We start from the raw sequence: 13,907 nt of genomic DNA, 5'->3' as shown, positions 1-13,907 counted from the left end.
GTGTGCTAGGCAGGCAGAAACAGCAGACACCTATTTCAGCTGTAAAAGTAACCTTTGGCCCAATATTTTTGGATACCTGCTTTGTGATATACTTTGTAAGTAATCTTTTGGCTGAAAGGATGATTGGGTCTATGTGTTATTGTAACTTACAGAAAGAGCCCCTGGATTTGATTCTTATGGCTAGAGAAATGTTGAAATTATCTTGCTGCGTGTGCTCCTGTGTTTGGGGAGCTGAATAATAACTAATCTTAAAGACACATTGAGATCAACAAACACATGAAAAGATGCTCACCATCACTAATTACTAGAGAAATGCATATCAAAACCACACTGAGATACCACCTCACACCCGGATGGCTACTATAAAACAACAACAACACAAACAGAAAATAACAGATGTTGATGAGTATGTGGAGAAATTGAAACCCATGTGCACTGTTGGTGCGTTGATTATAAAATGGTGTTAACTGCTATGGAAAACAATATCATGATTCCTCAAAAAATTAATAGACCTACCATATGATCTAGAAATCCCACTTCTGGGTATATAGCCAAAAGAATTGAAAGTAGGGTCTCGAACAGATATTTGTACACCATGTTCATACCACCATGATTCACAGTGAGCAAAAGATGGAAGCAACCTGACTGTCCATTGACAAATGAATGGATAAAATGGGGTATATACATACAGTGGAATGTTATTCATCCCTAAAAAGGAAGAAAATTCTGATATAAACTACAACATGAATGAATCTTGACGACATTATGCTAGGAGAAATAAACCAGTCAGAAAAAGTTAACTTACATGACTCCCACTTATGTGAGGTACCTAGAATAGTCAAATTTATAGAGACAAAATAGAATGGTGGTTACCAAGGGCTGGGTGAGGGAGAATGAGAAATTGTTGTTTGATGGGTTCAGAGTTTCAGTTTTGCGAGATATAAAAGTTCTAGAGATCTGTTGCACAGCAATGTTGAATGTATTGAATACCACTGGACTGTGCACTTAAAAATAGTTAAGATGATAAATTTTATGATACATATTTTTATCCTAATTTAAAATTTTTTTAAAAACACATTGATGAATCAACAAATTACAGATGTTCCTTAAGGACTAACTTACTACATTTTGAAATAAGGACTGATGCACCTAGCCAAAGGCAAGGGGATCTTAGGGGTTGAACATATCAAAAGCTGTCCCCTAGCACCACCATCACTGCCACCCCTGCTTCATTTTGCCTGGATATGACTCTGAAATATGTGGTGCTACTTGCAGTGGAATTGGTAGATTTGTCTGATCCATAATTTAATGTACTTTTCCCCAGTCTTCTTTTAAATTTTTTTTTTTCCAACGTTTATTTATTTTTGGGACAGAGAGAGACAGAGCATGAACGGGGGAGGGGCAGAGAGAGAGGGAGACACAGAATCAGAAACAGGCTCCAGGCTCTGAGCCATCAGCCCAGAGCCTGACGCGGGGCTCGAACTCACGGACCGCGAGATCATGACCTGGCTGAAGTCGGACGCTCAACCGACTGCGCCACCCAGGCGCCCCAACCCCAGTCTTCTTTTAAATAGTCCACCTGTATTATGTGTTATCAGTAACTACCTTTTAAAAGAGTACTTTTAATGTAGTGTCTAGGAATTTGTAATTTTTCATTATATTTGTTTGAGAAGTGCACACTTTTTATGCCATTGGACATTTTTCATTCATTCAAAAAACATAGGGGCGCCTGGGTGGCTCAGTTGGTTAAGCATCCAACTTCAGCTCAGGTCACGATCTCACAGCCCGTGAGTTCGAGCCCCGCGTTGGGCTCTGGGCTGATGGCTCAGAGCCTGGAGCCTGCTTCCAGTTCTGTGTCTCCCTCTCTCTCTGCCCCTCCCCCGTTCATGCTCTGTCTCTCTCTGTCTCAAAAATAAATAAACGTTAAAAAAAATTAAAAAAAAAACATAAGTGCCTATTGAATATTATTAGTTTTTAAATATTTTTTAATGTTTGTTTTTGAGAGACAGAGCATGAGTGGGGGAAGTGCAGAGAGAGAGTGAGACACAGAATCTGAAGCAAGTTCCAGGCTTCGAGCCTGACACAGGGCTTGAACCCAGGCACCATGAGATCATGACCTGAGCTGAAGATGGACGCTTACCTGACTGAGCCACCCAGGCACCCCTGAATATTAGTTTTTTAAATTGGGGGCACCTGGGTGGCTTAGTCAATTGAGCCACTGACTCTTGATTTTAGCTTGGGTCATGATCCCAGGGTCTGTCTCTCTCTCTCTCTCTCTCTCTAAAATAAATTAAAAAAAATAAAATTGAAGTAGAGTTGATATACAGTATTTTGTTAGTATCAGATGTACAACATAGTGATTCAACAATTATATATATTACAAAATGCTCACCACAATAAGTGTAGTTACCATCTATCACCATACGAAGTTACTACAATATCATTGACTATATTTCCTATGCCATGCTTTTCATTCCTGTGACTTATTTATTTTATAATTGGAAATTTGTACCTCTTAATCCTCTTCACCTATTTTGCTTATACCCCCCAAACTCCTCCCCTGTTGCAACCACTAGTTTGTTCTTAGCACCTATAGGTCTGTTTCTGTTTGTTGGTTTAGAGTCCACATATAAGTGAAATCATATGGTATTCATCCTTCTGTGTCTAATTTCCCTTAGTATAATATCCTGTGTTCCATCCCTGTTGTTACACATGGCAAGATCTCATTCTTTTTTTATGGCTGTGTAATACACCATTATGTATATTTACCACATCTCTCTCCATTCATCTATTGATGGACATTTAGGTTTCTTTCACATCTTAGATATTGTAAATAATACTGCAATAAATATAGAGGTGAATGTATCTTTTTGAATTAGCATTTTTGTTTTCTTTGGGTAATTATAATTACTAGATCACATGGTAGGTCTGTTTAATTTTTTTAGGAACTTCCATACTGTTTTCCACAGTGGCTGTATTGGATTAGAATCCCCACCAAACATGCACAAGGGTTCCTTTTTGCCACATCTTTGCCAACACTTGTTATTTCTTGTACTTTTATTCCAGCCAGTCTAACAGATGTGAGGTGATATCTCATTGTGGTTTTGATTTGCATTTCCCTGATGATGAGTGATGCTGAACATCTTTTCGTGTATCTATTGTCCATCTTCTTTGGAAAAATGTCTATTCAGGTCCTCTGCCCATTTTTTAGTTGGATTATTTGGGTTTTGGTGTTGAGTTGTGTAAATTCTTTATGTATTTTGGAGGTTAATCCCTTATTGGATATATCAGATTAAAATATCTTCTCTCATTCTATAGGTTGCCTTTTTGTTTTGTTGATGGAAAAAGTTTGACATAGTCCCAATTATTTATGCTTGATTCCCTTGCTTGGGAAGTCAGGTCTGGAAAAATATTTCTAAGGCTGACGTCCAAGAAGTTACCACCTATGTTTTCTTTTAGGAGTTTTGTGGTTTCTGGTCTCACGTTTAGGTCTTTAATCCATTTTGAGTTTATTTTTGTATATGGTGTAAGAAAGTAGTCTAGCTTCATTCTTGTTCATATAGCTGCCCAGTTTTTCCAGCACCATTTATTGAAGACTGTCCTTTCCCTGTGGCATAGTCTTGCCTCCTTTGAGCATAGATTAATTGACTTTAAAAACGTGGGTTTATTTTTGGGCACCCGCTTCTGTTTCATTGATCTGTGTGTATGTTTTTGTGTCGGTACCATACTATTTTGATGACTACAACTTTGTAGTACGTTTTGAAATCTGGGCTGGTGATACCTCTGGCTTTGTTCTTTCTGAAGATTGCTTTGGCTATTTGAGGTCTTTTTTGGTTACATACAATTTTAAGATTATTTGCTCTAGTTCTGTGAAAAGTACTGTTGGTATTTTGATGGAGATTGCATTGAATCGATAGATTGCTTTCGGTAGTATGGCAATTTAAACAATATTAATTCTTCTGATCCATGAACATGGTATATCATTCCATCTGTTTGTGTCTTCTTTAATTTTTTTCACTCTTGTTTTATAGTTTTCAGAGTACAGGTCTTTCACCTCCTTGGTTAAGTTTATTCCTAGGTATTTTATTGTTTTGGGTACAATTGCAAATGGGATTGTTTTCTTAATTTCTCTTTCTGCTACTTCATTATTAGTGTATAGAAGTGCAACTGACTTCTATGTATTTTGATTTTGTATCTTGCAATTTTACTGAATTCATTTATTATTTCCAATAGTTTTTTGGTAGAGTCTTTAGGGTTTTCTGTGTATAGTATTATATCATCTGCACATACTGATGGTTTACTTTTTTCTTGCCAATTTGGATGCCTTTTTTTTTTCTTGTCTGATTGCTGTGACTAGGACTTCTAGTACTATGTTGAATAAAAGTGGCAAGAGTGGGCCTCCTTGTCTTATTCCTTATCTTAGAGGAAAAGCTTTCATCTTTTCACCATTGAATATGATTGATGTTAGCTGTGAGTTTGTCATATATGGCCTTTATCATGTTGCGGTATGTTCCCTTTAAACCACTATTGAGAGTTTTCATCATGAATGGATGTTGCATTTTGTGAAATACTTTCTCTGCATCTATTGAGATGATCATATGATTTTTCTTTTTTGTTATGTTAGTGTGGTATATTATGTTGATTGATTTGCAAATACTGAACCATCTTTATATCCCCAGAATAACTCCCACTTGATTGTGGTGAATGATCCTTTTAATGTAGTTTGCTAATATTGAGGATTTGAGGATTTTTGCGTCTGTGTTCATTGGGGATATCGGTCAGTAGTTTTTATTTTTTGTTTCTGTTATTTGCATGGTGTGTCTTTTTCCATACTTTCACTTTTAGTTTGTATGTGTCTTTATTATTTTTTTAAGTAGGCTCCATGCCCACTGTGGGGCTTGAACTCGTAACCTTGAGATCAAGAGTTGCATGCTCTTGGGGTGCCTGGGTGGCTCAGTTGGTTAAGCGTCCAACTTCAGCTCAGGTCATGATCTCGCGGTTTGTGAGTTTGAGCCCCGCATCAGGCTCTGTGCTGACAGCTCAGAGCCTGGAGCCTGCTTCAGATTCTGGGTCTCCCCCTCTCTTTGCCCCTCCCCTGCTCACATTCTGTGTCTGTCTCTCAATAATAAATACATGTTAAAAAATTTTTAAAAATAAAGGGGGTTGCATGCTCTACCAACTGAGCCAGCCAAGCACCCCTTGTATGTATCTTTAGGTCTGAAGTGAGTCTCTTGTGTGCAGCATATAGATTAAGTCTTGGCGTTTTTTTTTTTTTCTTTGTTTAAATCCATTCAGTCACCCTGTGTCTTTTAATTATTCAGACCATTTATATTTAAAGTAATTACTGATAGGTATGTACTTACCACCATTTTGTTAATTGTTTTTATAGTTCTCTGTTTTTCATCTCTTGCTGTCTTGTCTTATGATTGATGACATTCTGTAGTGTTATGCTTGGCTTTCTTTCTCTTCATTTTTTGTGTATGTATTAGGTTTTGGGTTTGTGGTTACCATGAGTTTCATATGTAGGATCCTAAGTAGATAGCAGTTTATATTAAGTTGATAGTCATTTAAGTTTGAACACACTCTTAAAGGACTTCTTTTTTACTTCCTCCTTCATGTATTTGTATATGTTGTCATATTTTACATCTTTTTATTCATAATTTTCTTCTAATTATGGCCTTTTCTTTTCCATTTAAAGAAGTCCCTTTAGCCTTTATGGCAAGGCCCATTTAGTGGTGATGAACTCCTCTTAACTTTTGTCTGGGAAACTCTTTATGTGTCCTTCCATTCTGAATGATAACTTCACCAGATATTCTTGGTTTTGGATTTTTCTTCTCAGATCTTTAAGTATATCATGCCAACTCCTTTCTGGCCTGCAGTGTTTCTGCAGAAAAATCAACTGATAACTTTGTGGTATTTCCTTTGTACTTAATGTTTTGTTTGTTGTTTAAAATTCTTTTTTTAAAAAAACTGTTTTGGGGCACCTGGGTGGCTCAGTCAGTTGAGCATCTGACTTTGGCTCAGGTCATGATCTCACAGTTAGTGAGTTCAAGCCCCACATTAGGCTCACTGCTGTCAGCATGTGAGCATGTCAGCACAGAGCCTGCCTCGGATCCTTTGTCCCTCTCTCTCTGCCCTCCACTGCTTATACTCTGTTCTCTCAAAAAATAAAAATATTTAATAAATAATTTTTAAAAGTTTTAATTTTTATTTTTTTAATTTATTTATTTATTTTGAGGGGAGCCCAGTGCAGGACTTGAACTCATGAACCATGAGATCATGACCTGAGCTGAGACCAAGAGTTGCTTAACCAACTTAGCCACCCAGGCACCTCTAAAGTTCTCTCTTTACCTTCAACTTTTGACACTTTGATTTGCATGTGTTGTGGTGGAGACCTCCTTGGGTTCATCTTGTTTGGAACTCTCTGTGATTCCTGAATCTTGATGTCTGCTTTCTTCACTTGGTTAGGGAAATTTTTAGCTATCATTTCTTCAAATAAGTTTTCTGCCCCTTTCTGTCACTCTTCTCCTTCTGGGACCCATTTAATGCAAATGTTTGTTCACTTGATGTTATCCAAAGGATCCCTTTGCTATCCTCATTTTTAAAGTTCGTTTTATTTATTTTGAGAGAGAGAAAGAGAGAGCCAAAGTTGGGGGAGGGGCAGAGAGAGAGAGAGAGAGAGAGAGAGAGAATCGCAAGCAGGCTCCATACTACCAGCGCGGAGCCTGATGCAGGGCTCAAACCCATGAACCACAAGATCATGACCTGAGCCAAAATCAGACACTCAACTGACTGAGCCACGCAGGCATCCCAGCTATCCTCATTTTTTTTTTTAATTTTTTTTTTAACGTTTATTTATTTTTGAGACAGAGAGAGAGAGAGAGAGCATGAACGGGGGAGGGGCAGAGAGAGAGGGAGACACAGAATCTGAAACAGGCTCCAGGCTCCGGGCTGTCAGCACAGAGCCCGACGCGGGGCTCGAACTCACGGACCGCGAGATCGTGACCTGGCTGAAGTCGGACGCTCAACCGACTGCGCCACCCAGGCGCCCCAAGCTATCCTCATTTTTAAAAATGATCTTTTTTTTTTCTGTTTAGCTTAGATTCTTTCCATTGCCTTTTCTTCCAGATTGCTAATCTGTTCTTCTATATCCACTAATCTGTTGATTCCCGCTACTGGATTTTTCATTTCAGTTATTGTATTTTTCAGCTGATTGGTTCTTTTAATATTTTGTATATCTTTGTTGAAGTTCTCACTGAGTTTACTCTTCTCTGCAGTGTTGTGAGCATCTTTATGATCGTTAAACTCTTTATCAGACATATTGCCTATCTCTGTTTCATTTAGTTATTTTTCTGGAGTTTTGTCGTATTCTGTCACATGGGGCATATTCTTCTGTCTCCCGTTTTGTTTAACTTTGTTTTTGTTTCTATAAATTAAGCAAAACAGCTACTTCTAAACTTGAAGGAATGGTCTTGTGTATGGTGATTCTCCATGTAGACTGTGTGCCTGGTGACTTTGGCTGGTTGGCTGGAGCTGTGTCTGGTGTGGACCAGGGGTTCTGGGTCACTCCATGCTGGGCCACCCTAGTGAGATGGCCAGAGATGAAGTGGGTGTGGGCTGGGGTGGTCCTGGGGTTCTTTGAGCACAGCTGAACCTGAAATAGGTAAGCTAGAGTATCCTGGGGTTCTCCATATAGAGAGTGACCTGAAAGGACAGCTAGAGCCAAGGCAGGGTGACTGCAGAGATCTCAGGGTGCTCCACACTGGGATTGCCCTCACAGGACAGCTGTAGTTGAAGTAGGTATGGACTAGTGGGGTTCTGGAGCTCTTCCTACAGAGGGTACCCTGGGAGGACAGCTGAAGCTGAAATGGGTGCAAGTTGAAATGTTCAGGGTTCTCAGTGCAGGGGGTGCCCTGGTGGGGCAATTAAAGCTGAGACCTGCATGGGCTGGGGTGTCCTGGGGTGCTTTGTGCAGGGGATGCCCTGGTGGGGAAGCTGACCAGGGGTTCCTGGGCCCTCCACAAAGGGGCTATCCTGGCAGGGTGGATGAAACCAATACAGGCACAGGCTGAAGGTTCTCAGAGCATTCTGCACAGAGGGCATCCTGACAGAGTGCATGGAGCTAAAGTAAGTGTGAGCCAGGGGGTCCCGGAGTCCTCTGCTCCAGGGATGCCCCAGCAAGCTGTCTGGAGCTGACGTGGTATGGGTCTGGAGTGTTGGAGTTTGTGCCTGTGTCACCTTGACATTGGCTGGAACTGTGAGTGCTGCCCAGGGGTGTCCTGATGTGTTGCACTGGGGCTGCCTTGATGGGATAGCTGGAGCCTGTGTGGGCTAGGGTCCTGGGGCATTAGATCTGGACCTTGCTCCTGTCCACGCCCTCAAGTTGCAGAGGGGTGAGTAAACCATGGTGCTCACCAGCCCCTCCAACTTGGAGAGTGTCAGCAGCTCTTCAGCTGTTTGGCAGAGTTCTAGGGCTGGATCTTTTATATTCTAGTTGTTCTTTTAAATTGTGGCTCTTTTTCTGTGCCCCAAGGCAGGAAAATCTGCTTATGGCTTTTCAGTGCTGTCCCTTCCCATTGCAGTTTGCAGCATTTGGGGTGGAGGTTCCTTTGTTACCACATCTCCATCTCTTCCTCTTCTCCATGTGGTCTCTCTTTGGTTGTGCGGAAACTGTTGAGTCAGCCCTCAGTTCTTCTTCAAGAGGAATTACTCTATAAATAGGTATCGATTTGGTGTGTCTGTGCCAGATGTGAGTTTAGGATCTTCCTATATTGCCATCATTGACCAGAACCTCTAGTTTCATCCTTTGGTATATAGCTTTCCAGTTTCCCCCCAACACTATCTGTCTATCTATCTATCTATCTATTTAATGTATTCTTTAGATGTATATTTTACTTAGTACATTTCACAGTATTCAATCCCTCATAAACATTTTGCAGTGATATCTATTCAATCCTGATGTGAAGTATAGGATTCCAGTTGATTCAAAGGGTATGATTCCTCTTTTCACTCATGCCCAGCGCCATTTATTGAAGATACTCTCTTTTTCCCACTGTATATTCTTACCTCCTTTTTAGTAGATTAGTTGACCATATAAACATGGGTTTATTTTGGGGCTCTCTATTCCGTTCTGTTGACCTGTGTGTCTATTTTTGTGCCAGTACCATACTCTTGATTACTATAGCTTTGTAGTATATCTTGAAGTCTGAGATTGTGATACCTCCAGCTTTGTTCTTTATTCTCAAGTTTTCTTTGGCTATTCAGGGCCTTTTGTTGTTTCATACATATTTAATTATTAGTTTTTATAGTTTTGTGAAAAATGCTGTTGGTATTTTCATAGGGATTGTATTGAATATATAGATTGCTTTGGGTGGTATGGACATTTTAACATTATTTTTCCAATCCATGAGCATGGGATATCTTTCCATTTGTCTGTGTCATCTTTTACTACTAAGCCACAAAAAAGGATGAGATGCTACCATTTGTGACAACAGGTATGGACCTAGAGGGTATTATGCTAAGTAAAATAAGTCAGAAAGAGAAAGACAAATATATGATTTCACTTATATGTGGAATCTAAAAATACAGAACAGGGGCGCCTGGGTGGCGCAGTCGGTTGAGCGTCCGACTTCAGCCAGGTCACGATCTCGCGGTCCGTGAGTTCGAGCCCCGCGTCAGGCTCTGGGCTGATGGCTCAGAGCCTGGAGCCTGTTTCCGATTCTGTGTCTCCCTCTCTCTCTGCCCCTCCCCCGTTCATGCTCTGTCTCTCTCTGTCCCAAAAATAAATAAACGTTGAAAAAAAAAAATTTAAAAAAAAAAAAAATAAATAAAAATACAGAACAAATGAATAAACAAACAAAAAGCAGAATCAGACCTATAGTTTAACAGAGAGCAAACTGATTGTTGCAGGGGGGAGGTTGTGGGAGGATGGGCAAAATGGGTGAAGAGGAGTGGGACATACCGGCTACTAGCTATGGAATGAATAAGTCACAGGAATAAAAGGTACAGCATGGGGAATATAGTCAATGGTGTCGTAATAGTGTCGTATGGTGACGGAGGGTTGCTCCACTTGCAGTGAGGAAAGCGTTAAGTAGAGAGTCGTTGTACACCTGAAATTAATGTAACATTTTGTGTCAACTATACTCAGATTTTTAGAAATAGAGAAAATAACATTAGGAATGAAAAGAGGTATATCACTGTAGAGTGTACAGACATTAAAGAGGTAAAAGAGGATATATTTTTAATATCTTTATTTCATGCCATTTGATTGTTTGGATGAAATGCACAAGTTTCTTGAAAAAATACAACTTACCAAAGCTAACAGAAGAATGAATAGAAAATCTGCATAATACAATGTCTATTAAGAAAACTGATTCCATTATTTAAACCTTCCCACAAAGAAAACCTCAAGCTGTATAACTTATCTGGTGAATTCTTTCAGATATTTAAGGAAGAAACACCAGTCTTGCAAAACTCTTCCAGAAAGCAGAAAAGGAGGGAGTAATACCTACCTCTTCTTGTAAGAAGGAAGTTATAGAATAATTTGCAAGGAAGGAAAATTGCAGACCAGTCTCTTAGTGACCTTATTTATGGCGTAAAAGTCTTTAACACAATATTAGCAGATTGTATACATAAAAAAAGATAGTGTGTTACAGCAAAGTAGGTTTGTATCAAGTATGCAAGGGTAGTTTAATATTTAAAAATCAATGTATTTTACCACATTGACAGAAAATAGAAAAACTGTATGATCATTTTGATACATACAAACCTTTAAGCTTAGCATAAAAGGCCCTTTTCAAAGAACCTACCTCTGTCTGCAGCCTCCTCTCCTTGCATTGCCACGTATGCACAAATTCCTCCCACCATTTATGGAACAGTGTGCACTTTCTGAATCATGCCCTGTTATTTCTTGATTCTCTGCCTTCGTGCATGTTGCACCACCTGCTTCTTTACCCAATAACTTGTTCTTCAAAAGGCAGTCTCCCCTCCCTTTATATATTCTGGATTTAAGTCCTTTGTCAGATATGTGTATTGTGAATATTTTCTCCCAGTTTATGGCTTACTTTTTAATTTTCTTAACATTGTCTTTCAAAGAGCTAAAGATTTAAAATTTTCATGAATTCTAATTTATGAACTATTGATTCTTCTATGGCTTGTACTTTTTGTGTCCTGTGTAAGAACTCTTTGCCTACCCCAGGGTTGCAAAGATTCTTTCCTGTATTTTATTTTAGAAGTTTTATAGTTTTAGCTAGTATGTTTAGGCTTATGATTTATTTTCAGTTAATTTTTGTGTATAGAATGAGGGTAAGAGTCAAGGTTTATTTTTCTCCCAAAATAAGTAATTTTGTAGTCCCAGTACTTTCTTCAGTGAGTTACTGTGGCACTTTTATTGAAATCAGTTGCCTGTGCATGTAAGGGTCTGTTTCTGGACTCTATTCTGTGACAAGGATCTATATTCTTAATCTTATGCCAAAATCTTGTTGTGTTTATTACTCTAGTTTTATAATACTCTTGAAGATGGTGGTGTAAGTCTTCCAACTTTGTCTGTTTTCAAGCTTGTTTTTGCTAGGCTAGGTCCTTTGCATTTCTGTATGAATTTTAGAATCTGCTTATTAATTTCTAAAAATTTCTGCAAGATTTTAATTGGGATTTCACTATATCTATATATCAACTAGGAGAGAATTGAATCTTAATAATATCATAATCCAGTCTGTGAACATGTATATCCCTCCATTTGCTTAGAGCTTAGTTCATTTGTTATCCAATTATGAAGTATCACAGTCCTGTACTACCTACTTCCCATTGTCTGAAAATAGCTGTTTCTAATAGTTTGTCCTGTTTTCTAGTTGTTTATGGCAGGAGTATAATTTTTGACCTTCTTACTCTTTCTTGGCCAGAAATTGCATCCTAGTTTTTGAATCTCCTCAAATCATCCTATAAAAATAGATCAAATAAGACTACAAAGCCAAAGACCCATGGATAACATCTACAACAAAACTAGGTGACTAGGCGTTTCTTTGACCCTCCAAATATGAATGGGGAGGCTAAATCACTGACAGCTGAAGACCTGTGTGATATCACCATCAGTGCAGGAGGAAACAGGGAGGCAGCCTAGCTTATGATACATGTTCAGTGAATTGAAACAGCAAATATATTTGAATTTGTGAGTTTCAAATGATACTTAAAAAAAAAAAAAATCCCCTCATTGTTATTATTGGAGTATACCAAGGAACCATCTCATTATTTTGAAAGCTGACAAATGAAAGAAGCAAGCATTTATCCTGCCTTTTCTGTTTTTACCTAGAGTGACAAAGTAGTTGATTAGGCAAAGTTTCTCTTTGCTGATGTACTTCAGTTCATAAATGAGTGAAGAATGAATGGAAAACTAACACATCACTTTGCAACCACTGATGAAATTAGTGGGTCTGGGCAGGGATGGTCAATGGCTGCTAATTCACAAAAAGGAAGAGAAGACATTCCTACAGAATCACACATGGCCATCTAGGTGGTAGTCTCACAAAATCTGAAGAAAAAAAAAATCCAAACTGAATCTCATCAAGCTTACTGGTCCACCAGTTTACCAATCACAATTACGTATTACAATCACATATTAAATCACAATCATGTATTAAAAGACACCATAGGGATACAATAGCAAAATTTAGTGAGGACAACTCTAGAGTAGGATTTGGCAAACTTTGGCCCATGGGACAGATCTGGCCCATTGCCTGTTTTTGCATGGCTTATGAAGTAGGAATAGTTTACATTTTTAAATGTAAAATTTAAAAATTTAAAAATTTTTACATTTTTAAATGGTTGAAAAAAATCATGAAATGTGAAAATTAAATAAAATTCAAAGTTCAGTGTCCACAAATAAAGTTTTGTTGGAACACAGCCATGTTCATTTGTTTATGTGTTGTCTGTGGCCACGTTCATGCTACAGTGGTAGAGTTGTAACTGCAACAGAGACTATAAAGCCTACAAAGCCTAAAATATTTCCTCACTGGCCCTTCACAGAAAAAAAATTACTGATCCCTGATCTAGAGGACTAATGACCCAGTTTCTTCAACAAAAAAATGTAAGGGAACAAAAGAGATAAAAGGAAGAACCAACAGTTTGAAAGACACTTAAGAAATGTACCAGTTACTACAAGATATGAATCTTATTTGGATCCCTAATCAAAAAAAATCAGGATGGCTGGCCGGCTCAGCATGCGACTCTTGATAGTGGGGTTGTGAGTTTGAGCCTCATGTTGAATGTAGAGTTTACTTAAAAATAGTCTTGTAAAAAAAAAATAGAGAAATGTGAACATTGACAAATATATTTGATATTAAGGAATTGTTCATTTTTAAAGTTATGATAACCATTTTGTGGTTATGTTTTAGGAAGAGTCCTTAGCTTTTAGAGGTATATTCTGAAATATTTACAGAATATTACAGAATATCTGGAATTGATTCAAAATAATCTGAGGAGTGGGAGTTATTGGGTGTGGGTGTAAACGATTGGCCATGTTATGAAAATTGTTGAGACTGAAAGATGAGTGCATGATGGTTCATTATACTGTTTTACTGTTTAGTGTTGTGAATGTCTGAAAATCCACGTTACAGACTTAAAAATAAATCAGTTATTTCAAAATAGAAGTTTTTAAAAAATTGATTCAAGGGCCATATCCTCTGGGCCTTGTAATCTAATGCCTCTTTTCTGTGCTTCTGCAGAAACATGGGATTTACCACATTGATTGTTACTGTTAAATGATTGTTTGATTTCCCTATGAGTCGCTGAGGGCAGGGATCATGTGTTATTTGACTTTGATGCCTAGTGCTAATCATAGGACCTGGCACATAATAGATTTTTCATTAATATTTTTGGAACAAATTGTGACACTTCATAGCATATTTGATTTCTAG

At 38.3% G+C, this 13,907-nt stretch overlaps 1 protein-coding gene across 2 annotated transcripts in view; it reads left to right on the top strand.

The window, feature by feature from the left end:
- Window positions 1-13,907, top strand: part of REC114 (REC114 meiotic recombination protein) — a 113,648-nt gene that overhangs the window by 63,316 nt on the left and 36,425 nt on the right. The window lies entirely within an intron of this gene.

Source organism: Lynx canadensis, chromosome B3 (assembly GCF_007474595.2).
Source record: "Lynx canadensis isolate LIC74 chromosome B3, mLynCan4.pri.v2, whole genome shotgun sequence".
Lineage (NCBI taxonomy): Eukaryota > Metazoa > Chordata > Mammalia > Carnivora > Felidae > Lynx > Lynx canadensis.
The sequence above is the reverse complement of the archived record's forward strand: the minus strand, read 5'-3'. Positions and strand labels throughout refer to the sequence as shown.